The sequence below is a fragment of the Jaculus jaculus genome, chromosome 2 (genome assembly GCF_020740685.1).
Source record: "Jaculus jaculus isolate mJacJac1 chromosome 2, mJacJac1.mat.Y.cur, whole genome shotgun sequence".
NCBI classification, from domain to species: Eukaryota; Metazoa; Chordata; class Mammalia; order Rodentia; family Dipodidae; genus Jaculus; species Jaculus jaculus.
In genome coordinates this window covers 144,318,275-144,337,454 of record NC_059103.1, presented here as the reverse complement: position 1 = coordinate 144,337,454, position 19,180 = coordinate 144,318,275, and the positions used below count along the sequence as shown (strand labels likewise).

Genomic DNA, 19,180 nt, shown 5'->3' with positions numbered 1-19,180 from the left:
AGAGAAGGGGACAGGCTCAGCAGTGAGGTCTAAGAGCAACTGCAATGAGGGAAGGGCTTCTGCTGGTGTAAGTACATTGTCTCATTAAAGGGGTACATATTCTTTCCCTTTGTAGCATGTCTGTAGGTGAGGGGTGGTCTCTTGGCCAGGTGATTCACAGACTTAATTGGATTAACTGTTAAGGAGGGGGGGACATAATCTTGTTTTGGGTAATTTGGAATGTCATGTCTCCATCCAGGGCCAGAGGTTAAAACTCAAATTAAATACTACTTCAGAAGTAGAGCTTTCAGCTCTACGTGCAGACAGAGACTGTAGCTTGGCTTCCAGATGCACCTTACTGTTTCCCAAAATGCACTCCATGGCTGTGCTCCCTGCCACTGTGTTCTTATGGTCATCTGTATTTAGAAGCAGTAAGTTCTGTCCTTTTTAATTTTTTTTTTGTTTTTTCTGAGGTAGGGTCTCACTTTAGCTCAGGCTGACCTGCAATTTACTGTGTAGTCTCAGGGTGGCCTTGAACTCACAGTGATCCTCCTATTTCAGCCTCCTGAGTGCTGGTATTAAAGGAGTGCACCACCAATGCATGCCTCAATGACAAATGTTTTAATTCTTTCTGTTCTATAAGCAAGAGGAGGCAGTTACTCACTGGAAAGAACTGGAAAGTAGCACGACCATGGGAATGGAACAGGAAACGTGAAAGAGGTTCTGAGCTAAAGCCATTGAGGAAGCCACCAGCTGGATTAACAATGAGCCCAGTAGCTCAGACAATCTACTCCTTTGATCTGCCCATTCACAAAGCCCTAGTAGGGGGCTGTATCTTAGTCAGTTTGGGTGGTTATAACTAGACACCTTAGACTGGATCATGTATGAAGAACAGAAATTTATTTCTCATAGTTCTGGAAGCTGGATAGGCCAAGAGCATTGCTCCAGCAGCTTTGGTGTCTGGTGACGATTGTCTTGCTGTGTCCTTAATGTCAGGAGGGTAGAGAGGCAAAGGGGAGATCAACAACATGAAGGTTTTTCTATGGTCATTGTGCCTTCACAGAGGTGGTACCTTCACTACCTATTCACTTCTTAAGCAAATTAGTGAATTAAAAAGCAGAGGCTCTCATACTCTCAGGAGGTGTGGTAAAGTCAACTCAAGTAAAAGTTAAAGTAAAAACAAGTAAAAAAAGAAAAAGTGCCGGGCATGGTGGCACACACCTTTAATCCCAGCACTTAGAAGGCAGAGGTAGGAGGACTACCATAAATTCGAGGCTACCCTGAGATGACATAGTGAATTCCAGGTCCTACTGGGCTAGAGTGAGACCCTACCTTGAAACACCCCTCCCCCCCCAAAAAAGTGAAAGTCCATGTTGGAATGGGGATAAGAAAGAGAAGAAAGGGTCACCACTCAAACCCTGAGGTAGCTGCGGCTTGATTACCTGTGGATGTCTGGGACAACCTTTAGGAGAAGATAACCTTATTCAATGTGCCAGCATGCCTCACTGTCAGTGTCACTAGCATGCATGGATGTTCAGTGAGTAAGTGAAGAAAGATGATGCCATCTGCACGTGATGCTGGTGGCAGCAGGGACAGGAAGGAATGATCCCGGCTCTCCTGGCACCACTGGTGTAGCCTGAGCATAGCTGGATCTTATCTTTTGTTGGTCCCTCTTCAGGCCACTTCTCACCTCATCAGCACCATGGCCCACTTCCAAGTGCAGCATGTCACAGAAACAGTGTGGTTCAATGTTACATGTTGCACATTACTATGTGGGAGTTCCTTTCTTCCCTCCTTCCCTTCTTTTCCTCCTCTTCGTTGTTCAGATAGTATGTTTTAGTTTTAATGTGAAATAGTTCTCATGGGCTCATATGTTTGAACACTTGGTCCCCAGCTAGTGACTCTTTTGGAAAGTTGTGGAACCTTTAGGAGTGTTGTTGGAGGAAATGGACCACTGGAGATAGGTTTTATATCCTGGCTTCACTATGCAAAGTGATCAGCAATCTCTTGCCACCAGGCCTTCCCTGACATGATGGACCATGTCTCCTAGAACTGTAAGCCAATAGAAACCCGTCCTTCCTTATTCTGCATCTAACCAGGTGTTTGGTCACAGCAATAAAATACTAGCTTACTTAACTCTGTCACCATATAGGTATCACTGGCTTGGAATTTAGTATGTGGACCAACTGGCCCCAAACTTGCAGCAGTCCTCTTGCCTCTGTCTCCTGAGTGCTGAAATTACAGTCATGCCCCTTTACACCTGACTTTCTTGTGAGTTTCTTCCATCTTCCAATTTACCCCTTCATCTCTTCTGTTGCTGCAGCTGTTGACTGCTTTAACTTGTCCATTGCTGTGCTGTTGACCTAAGTGGGAGAGGACACTAGAACAACAGCCTTATTAACCCTGTTCTTCTTGAATCTGGTTTTTGCAATCTCCATAGTTCAGATATGCATCTCTCTTCAATGGGCAAGAAAGGTGTTGGGTGTATCCAGTCAGATCAGTAGGCACCCAATAAAGGGAATTTTCAATTTGTCTTAGGCTTGTAATTTGTACTAATACAGCAACAATATGGTAAAAAGACAAGGGGTTCAAGTGTCAAAAATGTGACCCTAAAATTCCTTGACATGCCTCCTATAGAAAGTTAGAATTAGGTTTCTTCCCTGGAATTGGCCCTGTTATTCTTTGGCCAATAGAGCATTGCAGAATTCCTAATACATTTCTGTCAGTTTCTAAACGCAGGCCTTGAGAACGTGGTTTCTCTATTTCTTGTGTCTTGGATCCCAGCCACCATGCTAGGAATCCAAATTGCTACAGAAGAAGGCCACGTGTAGAGATTCTGGCTGATAGTGCCAGGGAAGGTCCCAGCTGACCTTCAGCCTTAATTTTAGATATAAATGAGTGAGCCTTTACTTGACTTAGGCCCATAAACCTTGATGTGCTCTTGCTGAAACTACATAGAGTAGAGGCAAAAAATACTGGTTCCAGCCCTGAGATGCTTGAACTAAATAGTTTTTATAAGTGGGGAGTGAGAAAGGATGTATTATGAAGTATTTAATAAAGAGGCTTTTGTAGTGTGGGGCCAAGTTTGGATAGGAAAGAGGAGAGGTGATACTAAGAAGAAGTAATTGAACTTTTAAGAAGCAATATCTGTAGTCTAGGGGAATAGTTCACTGGTTGTGATGATTGATTTTATTAATTTTACTGTCAATTTAATTGGAATTACCTGGGAGACACACCTCTGGGCATGTGAGGGTGTTTCCAGAGAGATTTAACTGAAGAGGAAAGATCCGTTATAAATGGACAGTGCCTTCCCATGTTCTGGACTCCTGGACTGAATAAAAAGGGAAAATTAAAATTTAAAAAAAAATGAAAATTAGAGCTGAAGAGATGGCTTAGTGATTAAGGTGCTTGCCTGTGAAGCCTAAGGATCCAGGTTCGATTCTCCAGGTCCCACGTGAGCCAGATGCACAAGATGGCACATGCATCCGGAGTTCATTTGCAGTGGCTAGAGTCCCTGCCATGTCTCTTCTCTCCCTCTCTCTGTGTGTGTCTCTAATAAATAAATAATGAATATTTTAAAATATGTAAGTTAAAAACATAGTTTGGGCAGAAAGACCCTGCGGGGGGCACAGATGATGTGTCCAGAAGCCATAGGTTTTTATAGCAAAATCCTAGTGCCAGGGTTGGTATATCTCCCAGTGGGCACAACATTATCTACCTCCACAAGATATTTCTACCCAAATTCTCTCTCTCTCTTTCACAAAATATTGTTAGCTACTAAAGAAGTAGGTTTTGGGGCTGGAGAGATGGCTTAGCAGTTAAAGCACTTGCCTGTGAAGCCTAAGGACCCAGGTTCAAGTCCATAGCATCCACATAAGCCAGATGCACATGGTGGTGCACACACGTCTGAAGTTTATTTGCAGTGGCTAGAGGCCCTGGTGCACCCATTTTCTCTCTATCTACCTCTTTCTCTCTCTCTAATAAATAAATAAATAAAAATTAAAAACAGAGAAGTAGGGCTGGAGAGATGGCTTAGTGGTTAAGACACTTGCCTGTGAAGCCTAAGAACTCCTGTTTGAATCTCTAGATCCAATGTAAGCCACACACACAGTGATACAAGCACGCAATGTCACACATGCTCATGGGGTGCACATGTCTGGAGTTTGTTTGCAGCTGCTGAAGGCCCTGGGGTGCCCATTCTCTCTCTCTCTTTCTCTCTCACTCTCTCTCTGCCTTTTTCTCTCTCAAAATAAATAAATAAACAAAAGTAAAAACCAAAGAAGTAGGTTTTGGGCTGGAGAGATGGCTTAGTGGTTAAGGTGCTTGCCAGCAAAGCCAAAGGACTCAGGTTCAATTTTCTAGTACTCACACAAAGCTGGATGCACAAGGTGGTACATGCATCTGGAGTTTGTTTGCAGTGTGACTAGAGGCCCTGGTATGCCCATTCTGCCTCTCTCAAGGCAATTAGTTAATTAAACAAATAATAATAAAAAGAAGTAGGTTTCCAGGGGCTAGAGAGATAGTTCAGCCATTAAAGGTGCTTGCTTGTTTGCAAAGCATGGCAGCTCAGGTTTGATCCCCCAGTACCCACATAACCCAGATGCACAAAGTGCTGCATGCATCTGGAGTTTGTTTGCAGTGACAGGAGGTCCTGATGTGCCCATACTCACCCACTTTCTGTCTCCCTGTCTCTGTCAATAAATAAATAAGTTTGCTTAGAAAAGAAGTAGGTTTCAAGCTGGGCATGGTGATGTACTCCTTTAATCCCAGCACTCAGGAGGCAGATATAGGAGGAGCACCATGAGTTTGAGGCCACCCTGAGACTACATAGTGAATTCCAGGTCAACATGAACTAGAGTGGAACCCTACCTCGAAAAAACAAAAACAAGCCCCCCCCAAAAAAAAGCAAAAAGAAAAAGAAAAGAAATACATTTCCATATGACTTATTCATAACATATTTAATTTAAAAAAGACTTTATTTATTTATTTATTTATGAGAAAGAGGCAGAGGAAGGGAGGAGAGAGAATGGGTGTATCAGGCCTTTAGCCATTGCAAATAGACTCCAGATGTATGCACTGCCTTATGCATCTGGCTTTACGTGGATACTAGGTAAGTGAACTTAGGCTTTGCAGGCAAGTGCCTTAAATTCTGAGCCATTTCTCCAGACCATAATATATTTAATTTTGATTAATTCTCCTCCCATACCCTTCTTTTCTCTATTTCATCCCCTTGCACTATTTCCCCCATCATATACCTATTATGCCCTTATAATTATACATAATTATAAGTATTATATAATATATAATTATATACCTATAATTATGTGCAATTGTATGTATATAATTATACATCTATTATTCTCTTATAGTCATATATACTTATAAGTATAATTATATACTTATACATCTATTATGCCCTCCTCACTCCTCCCTGACGATCACTTTCTAGCTTCCTGTCCTCTACTATTGACTTTTACTCCAGCTCACATACAATCTAAACATTTGAAGCTAGGATCCACATATGAGAGAGAACATGTGGTATTTGACTTTCTGAGCCTGGGTTACCTCACTTAGTATAATCTTTTCCAAATTCTATGTTTCCTCTAAATTCTATTTTAATAAAAAAAGAAATATGCACGCCTACGGGAACAGCTGAGAGATCAACAGAAAGTCTAGAAGATGGTGCCTAAATGGAAAAGCAGTTCTGGAAAAGGAGGGACAGAAGGTGCAGCCTCTGGGAGTGACAGTGCTGACAAGAAGGCTCAGGGTCCCAGAGGTGGTGGCAATGCAGTAAAGATCAAACACATTCTGTTTCCATGGAAGCCATGGAAGAGTTAAAGTCTAGAGTGAGTCAGTGAAGTGGCTACGCAGTGTACTGTGGTGGGAGGAGGCTGTGCGTGGATGACGGGGTTGGATGAGCAGAGGGCCCATGGAGGAGCCATTTCAAGGCACGGCATTTGCCTTGCCCATAAGTGATATTGATAAACCCATGTTTACAGATTCACCAGTTAAGACTAAATTTGAATATTATGTTATTATGGTTGAAGGTAGAAAATAAAATAGTATGATAGACTGATGAAAAGGCAATATATCAAACCCCCAGGATTTTATTTCTAAGCAGAGAGAAATAGAGAAAGGAGAGACAGAGAGAATGGGTGTGCCAGGGCCTCCAGTCACTGCAAGCAAACTCCAAATGCATGTGCCACCTTGTGCATCTGGCTTTATGTGGATACTGGGGAATCGAACTCCAGTCCTTATGCTTTGCAAGCAAGTACCTTAACTGCTGAGTCATCTCTCCAGCCCTGAAATATATTTTATATGTTAAAAAAAAAACAAACCCACAACCTAGAAAGCTGGGTGTGGTGGCGCACGCTTTTAATCCCAGCACTTGGGAGGCAGAGGTAGGAGGATCACCGTGAGTTCAAGGCCACCCTGAGACTACATAGTGAATTCCAGGTCAGCTTGGAGTAGCATGAAACCCTACCTCAGGAAAAAACAAAACAAAACAAAACAAAACAAAACAACCTAGAAAAAGAAGAAAGTCAGTTGAATGGAGTGCTACAATTCCCTTTTATGTTTCCTGATCTGCTCTGATGTAAGCAAGTCATGTCCTGCCCCATCCAGCTGTGAGCCATACCTACCACCGTACCTTCCTCATGTATCCTTTTGAGCTATGAGCCAAAATAAACCTTTTTTCCCTTAAGTTGCTTCTGTAGGGTGTTCCCTCATAGGAATGAGCAGTCTCCCTGATGCAGTAGAAGAGCACTTGCCTTAGCTCACACCTGACTCCTCTCCACCTGTAGTGTTCCCTTTCCCTCATCCAGAGTGCACAGATGTCACAGTTTTATTTCCACCTTGTGGTGGCTAGAATGTGATGTTTCCCATAAATTCATGTGTTTGAGTGCTTGGTCCCCTTCTGATGGTGTTGTTTGTAAAGGTTGTGGAATGTTTAGGAGGTTGAGCCTTTCTGTAGGAATTGCATCACTGGAGGTGGGCTTAGAGATTTTGCTTTTGCCCTGCTGGTGTAAGGGTGTGATGCTGGCTTCTGCCTTCAGCCTGTCATACCTTCCCTGCCATGGTGATACTATCCCTTAAAACTCTTAAGTCAAATTAAATTATTTTCTTTCTATAACTTGCTCTGGTAGGGTGTCTGTTCATAGTGATAGAAGTTAATACACATTGCAAGGGGATTTATATAATGATAAGCAAAGTATGTTTATAGATTTTTGTTAGCATGTTCAGGAAAAGCATCACAAACCTAAATACAGTAGACAAAAAAAAAAAAAAAAAAAAAGAAAAAGAAAAAAGAAAAAAGAAAAACAGCTGGGTATGGTGGCACATGCCTTTAATCCCAGCATTTGGGAGGCAGAATTAGGAGGATCACTATGAGTTTGAGGCCATCCTGAGACTACCTGGTGAATTCCAGGTCAGCCTGGGCTAGAGTGAGACCCTACTCAAGAAAAAAAAAAGACAGTGGAATAAAAGGAGATTTTAGACTTTCACTCCTAAGAACTGAGATGAAATTTTATTTTTCCCTGATGTACAACTAAACTAATGGAAGATCTAGACAGTTTCCCAGATTAAATCAACAAGATGAAAACAAATTATATTAAAATTATGCCAATCATTATAAAGTGCCAATAATAAATCAAACATTGCACTCAAAAGACAAAGGAAGAACCTAATATAGAAGAAAACCCACGAAGCAGGAGAACACCTTCCATGAGTGCTTTGTACTACAGCCACATGTATTCAATGCAAGACCTTAATTCACACATGACAAAATACAGAGATGAGAGACCAGGCTGTTAATCTATCTCATCACTTTAGCTAAGTAAGAATGAAATACCAGTTAAACAATACTTGCTATTTAAAATTTAAAAAATTAATTAGAATCAAAATAGTAGAGAGAAATGCTTGCTTATTATGTGTGAGGCCCTGGGTTCATTACCCAGCACTTTAAAAAATAGCAGAGAAGATATGGCTGAAAATTAAATAACTGACATCATAGAAAATATAGACATCCATAAGAAAACAATTGAGAGACTAGGTGGTGAAACAGAGGAGAAAGAAAAGTCAAAGTAAGCAGGGTATGGTGGTGCACACCTTTAATCCCAGCACTTGGGAGGCAGAGGTAGGGAAATTGCCATGAGTTCAGGGACAGCCTGACTACATAGACTACATAGTGAATTACAGGTCACCCTGGGCTAGAGCAAGACCCTGCCTCGAAACAAGAAAAAACAAAATAAAACAACACAAAGAAAAGTCAGTGTAAGAATAGGTAGGTCCTGCTGGGCATGGTGGCTCACGTCTTTAATCCCAGCACCTGGAAGGCAGAGATAGGAGGATTGCGGAGCGTTCCAGGACACCCTAGGACTACATAGTAAATTCCAGGTCAGCATGAGCTAGAGCGAAACCCTGCCTCAAAAAAACAAAACAAAACAAAACAAAACAAAAAAACAGCAACAAAAAAACAAAAACAAAAAAAGCTAGGTCCTCATTTTATTAAAAATATTTATGCAATACTATGTTTCTTAAGAATTAATTTTTCATCAGAATGTGTGCATACTTCACTGGATATATTTTGTTTTGTTTTCTTTCTTTCCTTCTCCTCTTCCTTCCTTCCTTCCTTTCTTTCTTTCTTATTTTTTCTTAATTTTGTTTATTTATTTATTTGAGTGCGACAGACAGAGTGAGAAAGAGGCAGAGAGAGAGAGAGAGAGAGAGAGAGAGAGAGAGAGAGAGAGAGAGAGAGAGGGAGAGAATGGGCGTGCCAGGGCATCCAGCCTCTGCAAACAAACTCCAGACGCATGCGCCCCCTTGTGCATTTGGCTAATGTGGGTCCTGGGAAATTGAGCCTCGAACCTGGATCCTTTGGCTTTGCAGGCCAGCCCTTAACTGCTAAGCCATCTCTCCAGCCCTCTTTCTTTTTTTCTGAGGTAGGGTCTCACTGTAGCCCAGGCTGACCTGGAGTCCTGTCATTCACTATGTATTCTCAGGATGGCCTCAAACTCACGGTGATCCTCCTAACTGTGCCTCCCAAGTGCTGAGATTAAAGGTGTGTGCTACCATGCCCCGTTATATTTTGTTTTCTTATTCTTTTAAAAAATATTTTAAAATTTTGCTTATTTGTAAGGAGTTGGAGAATGATGTGCCAGGGCCTCTAACCACTGCAAAAGAACTCCAGATGCATGTGCCACTGTGCAGCTGGGTTTTTGGGGCACTGGGGAATTGAAGTAGGGTCAGTCCCTATACCTTGAAATCTTTGAAAGACAGCAATGACTTCATTATCCAGAACCTAGGGCAGGCCTCAATAAATATTTATTGAATGAGCAATCAATGGATACCTACTATGTGTCAAGTGCTGTTCCTGACCTAGGGAGGAAAAAAAAAAAAAATATATATATATATATATATGCATATTTTCAGTGAAAAAGATGTTTTCTGTGTCTTCACAAAATAAATGAGGAATAAATGATTAGACAACCCATAAAACTAACACTTCCATATGCTTTATTACAAAACCGTTCTGAAAATTTCCAATATATTAATGAACACATTAAGAAGTTGGTTGTAGGCCGGCTGTGGTGGTGCACGCCTTTAATCCCAGCACTCGGAAGGCAGAGGTAGGAGGATCGCCATGAGTGCAAGGCCACCCTGAGATAACAGAGTTAATTCCAGGTCAGCCTGGACCAGAGTGAGACCCTACCTCGAAAAACAAAACAAAACAAAACAAAACAAAACAAAACAAAACAGTAGAATTACATTATGTCACACACACAATTATTAAGAGTAAGAAGGGGGCTGAGGAGGTAAGTCAGTCAACAAAGTGCTTATCTTGCAAGCATGAGGACCTGAGTTTGATTTCTGATACCTACATGGAAAAATGCTGTGTGGTGGCACACACCTGTAACCCCAGTGCTGGGGAGGTTGAGGCAGAAGGGTTTGTACGTTGCCCTGATGAGCCAGTTAAGTCTCACTGGTGAGCTCCAGGCCAAGAGAGAACCTATCTCAAAAAGAGTAAATGGTGGGACTAGGGAGACAGCTCAGTAGTTAAAGGCACTTGCTTGCAAAGTCTGCAGGCCTAGGCTTAATTCCCCAACTACTCACATAAAACCAGAATCTGGCATTCATTTTCAGCAACAAGAACCCCTGGTGCATGCATGAGTGTGTGCACACATGTGCAAATACATAAATATATTTTTTAAAAGGTGGCACATGCTGTGTCTGAGGATGGCATCAAAGGTTGATGAGTCCTCCACACTCATGTACTCACACAAGCATGAACACACATCCACAAACACATGTACTCAAAAAGAATAAGAGGGCTGGGCATAAGGCACATGCCTTTAATCCCAGCACTTGAGAGGCAGAGGTAGGAGGATCACTGTGAGTTCAAGGCCACCCTGGGACTACATAGTGAATTCCAGGTCAGCCTGGGCTACAGTGAGACCCTGCCACAAAAACAAACAAACAACAACAACAACAAAAAGAATAAGAGGGCTGAAGAGATGGCTTAGTGGTTAAGGCACTTGCCTGTGAAGTTTAAGGACCCAGGTTCAAGTCCGAAGAATACAAATAAGCCAGATGCACAATGTGCACACACATCTGAAATTAGACCGCACTGGCTAGAAGCCCTGACAAGTCAATTTTCTCTCTCTAGCTGGCGCATAAAAATAATAAAGTAATACAATAAAAAATTAAAAAATAGCGGAAAAAAAGGAATGAGTCAATTACATGATGAGTGCTAGTGACAACATGAATTTTATAGAAAAACAGATGCCAAGGCAGGATTAGTGGCTCACGCCTTTAATTCCAGCACTGGGGAGGCAGAGGTAGGAGGATCACCATGAGTGCGAGGCCACCTTGAGACTACACAGTGAAATCTAGGTCAGCCTGTGCTAGTGAGACCCTGCCTCAAAAAGAAAAAAAAAAAAAAAAAAAAAAAAAAAAAAAAAAAGAAAAGAAAAGAAAAAGAAAAGATGCCAAGAGAAGAACAGTATTAAAAGGAGAAGACAGAAAAAGAAATTGTAGGAGTTTTCTAAGATCTGTCCCATTCAAAGTGCTCATGGTGCTATGATCAGCTGCAATGTTAGACTCAAGATGCACTCCTCTTAAAGTCAGTGGCTTGTTCATCAGCTGCCAGCAGGCTTATACCACTCTTTATCCTTTATGTTCAATTCCCATGAAAAGATACTTTATTTTATAGTAAATATTGTAATGGCCACAGGTTTATGTGATTTCCATATCATTCAGGTAACTTAATGTATTGACACCCATTTACCTTGAGCAGTTGAAAGTACTGATTCAAGCCAACAGTTCCTTTCTGGTGACTTGAAAAAAATCACCATATTTGGGGTTTAAAATTAGTTTTAAGAAAAAGTGACAGCAGACAGTTTGCAATTAACTTTAATGATTTAAATAAAAAAGAATGGAATTTCTCACCATTTCAGAGTCATTTCCAAAAGCATAAACACAGCCATTTATTCCAAAAGCATTTTCAGTCCACCCACTTGCTGTTGAATGTTAGGACTACAGAGATGAATGAGAGACAGCCTGCCCTTCAACAATGCGCTGCTTGGCAGGAGAAGACAGGGGAGAAAACAATGCAGTACCCTTGCAATGTCAGAAAATATCAAAAAAAGGCACCGTTTGCTCGGGGAGTTAAAGAGTGCGTCTCAGGGAGGCGATTTCTGAATGGCTTGAAGTGGATGGATGATGTGTTGTTTAAAGGCTCAGGGAAGATAGGTTGTAGGTGGAGCGAAAGGCACCCAGATGGGGTGCTGTCCTCCCCCCACCCCGCCCAAGACTGAATGTGAAGGTCATATAATTTGAATCATTGGCAATCTGAATAATGCCTAAGCAGCCAGTGGTCATTCATGAAGGAGTGGTGACGATTTTTGGAGAAACCCACAAACTAAATTTGAGAAAATTGGTGGAGGTGAAAAGGGGACACGCAGCACAGAAAATATCTCTGGGAGGCACATTGAAGTGGAGACCTACCACATGCCAAGCTCTATTTAGAGAGCTTCCTATCTATTATCTCATTTGCACACACACGATCACATTTAGTCTATTTAAAAAAGAACAAACTAATGCATTAGGGGAGCACGACCACAATACTTTCTTCCCTTCTATAGTCAGAAGTATTGCTTTTAAAGGTCTGAAATAACAGGATAGTTAGAGCTTTCCGGGCAGACACACAGTATTCGGAAAGAACCTTGAAAAAAATAGTCTAAGTGGGTAACTTCGTGAGAGCACACTGATAGTTCTAGCTCTAGGTTTTTATTATCGAATTATTTTTGGTGCCGTTTTCTAAATAAAGTGTTTTCATTGGGCTTAACTGGGTTGAAGTTAACGGGCCACAAGGAACCCACATCAAAACCAGGACGAATCGAGAAGTAATTTTGAGTTTTCTGGCACCTGTACTTCAAAAACCTTAGGATCTAGGGCATTGTTTTAGGCCGGTTCTCATTTTCGGTTGCAAGGATTTATTCCTCAAACGACCACCGTGGAAGTGCGTGCGCGCAGAGATGCTCGCGGGCCCCGGGCGCCAATGCTGGCGAGCAGGTGCAGAGGGAGCTCCAGGTTTTCCGGGTGAGGCAGTGACTACTCCTCCCCCAGCCTGGAAAGGTGCTGGGTCCGCCGAGGCGCGCGTCGCCCCGCCGCGGAGCCCACGCGGGCATGCTGGCGCGTCCCCGGCGCGGCAGGGGCGGGTAGCCGGAGAGGCCCGGGGGCAGGTACGAGCCGAGCACCCCGGGCGGCCTTCCAGGAAGAGCGGAGGGCCAGTCCGCCGGGGCTGTGTGGGAGCGGGGGAGGCCGCCCCAGGCCCGCCTTTGCGCCCAAGCGGCGGGGAGGCGTGCCGGGGCTCCCTCGTAACTGGGTTCCTGAGGTTTCCCCCGCCCGCCCCGACACCCGCTCCGGCTCCGAGTCGGAGCTGAGGCCCGGGACGGTGGGGGGCCGGGCGCCCGCCAGGGGGCGGGTGCGGCGCGGGGAACAATGGCCGCGCTCGGCCCGGGCGGAGTGGAGGGAGGGGCGCGCGGTGCGCGCGGCCTGGCGTGTCGGGGCGCGGGAGCGGCTGCGCAGGCGGGGGCGCGCGGCGCGGGCCCGGGAGGGCGCGGCGGGAGCGCAGGGAGGCAGGCAGGCGGGCGGGCGGGCGGAGGCGGGGGGCGGGGAGCCGAGGGAGGGCTGGACCGGCGGCGGCGGCGGCGGCGGCGGCGGCGGCCGAGCGGGGGCAGTTCTCCGTAGTGTTCGCCAATGTTGGAGCCATCTGCAAAGTGCCCGCGGACAGACGGTAAATACCCCGGCGGGAGGGGGGGGGCGCCCGCGAGGCCCCGACTTCCGCCCCGCCGCCGGCGCCGGCGCGGGAGGCAGAGGGCGCTGGGGAGCCGGCGTACCGCGGCCTCCCCTCCCCCCGAGCCGCGCCATCCCTCCCTCGCGGCTCGGCCCGGAGGGGGAGGGGAGGAGGCGAGTGGATTGCGGGTGGGGGGCGTGGGGAGGGGGTGGGGCGGCACAGGTGTCGCGAGGGGAGGAGCCGGACCCGTGCGCAGGCCGGCCGGACCGGGTGCGCGGTGGGGGTGGGGGTGGTGTTGGGGGTCGGGGCGGCGGGGGTCGGGGCGCCCGGGCGGGGATGGCGGAAGGGGCGGCGTGCGTGCTTGCGTGCGGCGAGGCCCGCGAGGAGCGCACGGTCTGCGGGGATGGGCCGGGGTGGGAGTGGGGGGGCGCGCCGGGGGCGGGGCGGCCCGGTCAGGAGCCCCCGGGAGCGCGGCGGCAGTGGCTATTTCTGTAGAATGGGCAAGTGTTGCCGACGTAACTCGCCGAAATGGGGAAGGGAGGTGGGGCCGAGGCGACAAAATAGATCCTATGACGGGCGAGTCCTGCCGCGGCTCTCGCGAACGCGGCTGTGAGGATGGCTGGGCTTAAAGGGGTAGTTGGCAGGCGTGACCTTGCCGGGGCGAAGGGAGCTGGAGGCACAAAGCTCGGCTGAGGGCAGGCCCGTGGCGGTGCTGGGGCCGGCCTGGGACTGGCGAGGAGAGCTGTCCGCCAAGGCCGAGAGGAGGGCGCCGGGCTGGGAGTCTCAGGGGGCGGGGATAATGGCGGGGAGGGGGGGGGGGCGTGTGCAGGAGGTCCTCGGAATTAAGTACAAAATCTTGCCTCTTGCGTTGTAAATAATTTTGTTTTGGTTCCATATGTGCCATGATGTTTCCCCAATCCCACCCCTCAGAAGGGAAAGAACTTGTAGGGTAGAAAGGGAGCATCCAATTAGGGCAGACCCGGGAATTCACTAAAGAATTTAAAAGTGGATGGGTCCTGCAGAAAGGATAGAGATGGAAATGTTCATTTTTCTTGTTTTTTTTTTTGGAGTACTTAATCTCAAGATTTTGGGGAACTTGTGTTGAGCATTTGGATGTTTTAAGAGGGCATGGTGAACTTTTCAAAGTGGCGAAGGGTGGGCAAAATGACAGTAACCTTGCTGGAGAGTTCTTTTGCTTTTTTATTTTTTGCTTTTTCGAGGTAGGGTCTGGTGTTCAGGCTGACCTGGAATTCACTCAGTAGTCTCAGCGTGGCTTCGAACTCAGGGCAATCAATCCTCCTATCTCATTCTCTCGAATGCTGGGTTAAAGGCATATGCCACCACGTTGTAGAGTTCTTCAGTCGGGTTTCTTTACTGTTCTTGCTTAGTTGAGATGATTCAAGTGTGCTGTTACAAATTGAGATATCATGGAAAAAATCATAAACCATCAAAACCAAGATTCACTCTGCTATATTGCTTTATAGTATAGCAAGCTTTTCATTGTTCACTGTTTTCATGTTGCTGCAAACCAGAAATACCGTTTATCACTTGATTGTATACTTGGTGCATTTGCATTGGGCCAGTATTAACTTTGTGAACAAATCATGCCTTCTTCATGGGGTGTATGCTTGCTCCAGTTCAGTTCTACTCACCCTTGCCTCACCTTATTACAGTATGGCAGTGTAATATGAAATTTTCTTCTGTGCGATAATTTGTTGGCAGGGTATGAGACATGCAGTTTTACAAATTATTTTTTCGTTAAGAACTATTTTTTTTTGGTGTGTGTGTGAGTGTTTTCTAAGGTAGGGTCTTGCTCTAGCCCAGGCTAACCTGGACTTCACTGTGTAGTCTTAGGGTGTCCTTGAACTCATGGTGATCCATCGACCTCTGCCTCCCAAGTGCTGGGATTAAAGGCATGGACCACCACACCCAGCATGTTTTTATTTGTGAAAAATATTGCTGTAGGACTGGAGAGAGGCTTAGTGGTTAAGGCACTTGCCTGTAAAGCTAAAGGATCCAGGTTCGACTTTCCAGGACGCATATAGGCCAGATGCACAAGGGGGCACATGCATCTGGAGTTTGTTTGTAGTGGCTGGAGGCCCTGGCGTGCTCATTTTTTTTTGTGTTTTTTTTTTTTTTTTTTTTTTGGTTTTTCGAGGTAGGGTCTCACTCTGGTCCAGGCTGACCTGGAATTAACTCTGTCATCTCAGGGTGGCCTTGAATCATGGCAATCCTCCTACCTCTGCCTCCCGAGTGCTGGGATTAAAGGCGTGCGCCACCACGCCCGGCTGCGCTCATTTTTTTCTCTCTCTCTACCTGCCTATTTATGTCTCTCAAATAAATAAAAAATAAAATATTTTTAAAATGTTGCTGTAGGGCTGGAGGGATGGTTAGTCATTAAGGTGCTTGCTTGCAAAGCCAGAGGACCCAGGTTCAAGTCCCCAGGATCCACATTAGCCAGATGCACAAGGGGGTGCACGGTCTGGAGTGAGTTTGCAGTGGCTGGAAGGTGTGGTGTGCCCATTCTCTCTCTTGCATGCTCTCTCTCTCCCCCCAAATAAATAAATAAATTTTTAAAATGTTGCTGTATAAGCCATGTAAGTTTATTTTATTTTATTTTATTTGAGAGAGAGGGAGGGAGAGAAAAAGGCAGATAGAATGGGTGGGCCAGGGCCTTTAGCCACTGCAGATGAATCCCAGACGCTTGTGCCACCTTGTACATCTGGCTTGTGTGTGTTTTCAGAAATCGAATCTGGATCCTTTGCCTTTGAGAACAAATGACTTAACCACTAAGCCATCCCTCCAGTCCATAAGCCATGTAATTTAAAAAATATGTATTTAATTTAATTTGTTTATTTGAGGCTGAGTGAAAGAAGCAGAGAGAGGGGGACAGACTACATAGTGAATTCCAGGTCCTCCTGGGCTAGAGTGAGACCCTACCTCTGGGGGGGGGACGACAATAATGTGTGTAACCTGTATTCAGAGTTACATGTTACCATTTTATAAATATACCGTTTCATCCGCATCACAGAATATTTTTTCCTGCAATGTTTATGAGTAAGGTAGGTACATTATGGGCCTTTCTTTTTAGATATCTCAGTATGGAAAACTATTGTATTTCACATTTTACCTTCTTGGCCTGCATGGAATAAATGTCTACTTTACAACAAAAAATGTTGTAAAAAACTAAGTAATGAAAATTTTAAACAACATAGAGAGTGTTTCTTACTTAGCTCCTAGAATATGTAGTTGGTCAAAATGTTTGGATGTTGTTTTTCTGTATACCTCCTTAGTGTTAATATTCTTTGGAATGCTAGAAATTGAACCCAAGGCCCTTTACATGTTAGGAAACACTCTGCCACTGAGTTACATTTCAGTCCTGATTCTGTCTTCTTAGAGAGAGAGAAAAAAAAATGAATGAGAATGGGGTGTCAGAGCCTCCTGGAGGCAGTGTATTGTTGGGGGTGGGCTTGTGGGTATTATAGTCAGTGTCCCCTTGCCATTGTTTGTCACACTGTCCTGTTGCTGTTGTCCACCTTATGTTGGCCAGGGGTGATGCCCACCTTCTGCTTGTGCCATGGTTTCCCCTGCCATCACCAAGCTTCCCCTTGAGTCTGTAAGCCAAAATAAACTTTTTTTCCCCAAAAGCTGCTCTTGGTCAGGTGATTTCTGCCAGCAATGCGAACCTGTGTGCAACAGTAATGTTGGTTCTGAGGAGTGGTGTCATTTGTTGCTAGACACCTGACTGTGTGGCTTTGGCCTTTTGGGGCTGATTTTCAAGAGGAATATGGAACGATTTGAAGGCTTGGTCTTAGAGATGCCTTGCAGTGATGTAAGTACAGCTTGATGGGCTATTCTGGTCAGAGTTGAAAGACCTGAATGCACTATGAACTGTGCGGTTTGGTTTGTGAGTGGGAAACTGCTTTTCTTGGACTGGGCTAGAAGCAGTTTGTGTGAGAGGCTTGCTGTCATGTCTGTGTCCTGAGAACTTGTGAAGGGTTGCTTTGCGTAGAAATGGACTGGTGTGTACAGAGGAATATGGCACAGAAATGAAATCTTTGGGACAAAACTGATGCCCGTTCAGCTGCAACTGAGAAATTTCAACCTTTGAGATTGGGCCAGTTGACCTGCATTGGAGCAACAGGAAGGATGTAGACTCTTGATGGGGCCTGAGTGCTCAAGGAGTGTCCTGTTCTTCAAAGCCTGCTTTATTTCCTCCCTGGATTAATAAATTGGCATCCTACCTGGTATTGTGGAGTACAAGAAGTGCAGGAAAGAAGAGGGTCACTGAGTTTGCAAGGCAGTATTATGTTTTTGGAAATGACCATAGGCATTGTATATCAGGTTTGCTGGATGCCTAAATGGAGACCCAGTGGAGCTGTGAGGATGAACCGTGGGTTGCAGTAGAGACCCAGTGGACATGCTGGGACCATGAGATAGCTGCCAAGGAGAGCTGCTGGCCTGGATGATGTTTTCCAGGACTGTGAGTAGCCTAGCTGGAGGAGTGGTATTGGAACTCCAGAGACTTGTTGCTAGTTAGAATTATCAGACTTGGAGATTTGTCACTCGTTAGAGTTGTTGGACTTGGAGTTACAGAGTTTGATGTTTGCCCTGGTTGTTTAAATCTTGTGTTGGTTGAATATTTCTTTGCTATGCCCAGTACTATCTTTTGAAGTGTGAATGTTTATTCTGTGCCATTATGGTTTTTTGGGTGGCAGTTTTTGGTATTATGGCTTGGTTAAAAGATCTCTGAGCCAGGCATGGTGGTGCACACCTTTAATCCGAGCACTCAGGAGGCAGAGGTAGAAGGATTGCTGTGTGCTTGAGGCCACCCTGAGACTCCATAGTGAATTCCAGGCCAGCCTGGGCTAAAGTGAGACCCTACTTTGAAAAAAAATCTCTGAATATGGGGATGTTTGAATATGATGAGGATTGATAAAAAGTATGGACTGAATGCATTGAATTTTACATCATGGATGGTTATCAGTTTATGGGGGCCAGGGGTGGAATGTGGTTTGATTCAGGTGTCTCCCATAAACCTAGGTGTTCTGAATGCTAGGTTCCCAGCTGATGGAAATTTGGGAGTTGGTGCCTCATAGAGGCAGTGTATTGTTGAGGATGGGCTTATGGGTATCATAGCCAGTTTCTCCTTGCCAGTGTTTGGCATACTTTCCTGTTGTTGTTGTCCACCTTATGTTGGCCAGGGGGTGATGTCCACTCTGCTCATGCCATTGTTTCCCCCTACCATCAACAAGCTTCCCCTTGAGTCTGTAAACAAAAATAAACCTTTTTTTTCCCAAAAGCCGCTCCTGGTCAGGTGATTTCTGCCAGCAATGTGAACCTGACTGCAACATTGACTTTTTTATTTTTATTTTTTATTTTTTGTGACGGGGCCTCATGTAGTCCAGACTGACCTTATATTCCATGTGTAGCTGAGGATAACCCTGAGCTCCTGATCTCCTGCCTCCACCTCCCAAATGCTGGGATTACAGACTATGTCCAGCATAGCCTTTGACTTTGGCACAGAAAAAACTTTAAGAAGGCAGATCTTTTGTAATTTATGTGAGAGAAGTGGGCTTTAAGCCCATGTGAACTGGTTTTCAAAGCAGTGTGCATGTGCCTAAGGGCAAATAGCTCAATCTCTAGAACACTGGAGGTGGCTTCTAGGTGATGAGGATTAGATGAGCATAAAAATGGCAAACTATGACACCTGTTGTAAACTTGTTGTCTGATAAGTGTTGTTTTCCTTTTTTCTGTGGCTGGTGGCATGTGGTTTTTCACTGGCATAGTTTGTTGAGTATAACTTCTGTGTACTTATAATCTTTCATAGGCTTTTAGGATATGTAAAATATATAGTTTTATTTTCTGTAATAGCAGGAATTTTTTGGGTGGGGGTCGCGTACTTTT

General features: G+C 44.9%; 1 protein-coding gene and 1 pseudogene across 5 annotated transcripts in view; both read left to right on the top strand.

The window, feature by feature from the left end:
• The first annotated feature begins 5,658 nt into the window (after positions 1–5,658).
• Positions 5,659–6,037, top strand: LOC123458614 (annotated as a pseudogene).
• Positions 6,038–12,697: 6,660 nt separating this feature from the next.
• The window catches only part of Stau2 (staufen double-stranded RNA binding protein 2), a 326,027-nt gene continuing 319,544 nt past the window's right edge, over positions 12,698–19,180 (top strand). The window contains exon 1 of one of the 5 annotated variants that reach the window (XM_045143113.1): positions 12,698–12,719. The gene's annotated coding sequence lies outside the window, so the exon portion shown is untranslated. Of the gene's footprint in view, positions 12,720–13,176; positions 13,274–13,520; positions 13,544–19,180 lie in introns of those variants that run through there. The other 4 variants (XM_045143112.1, XM_045143108.1, XM_045143105.1 and 1 more) reach the window with 4 other exon arrangements.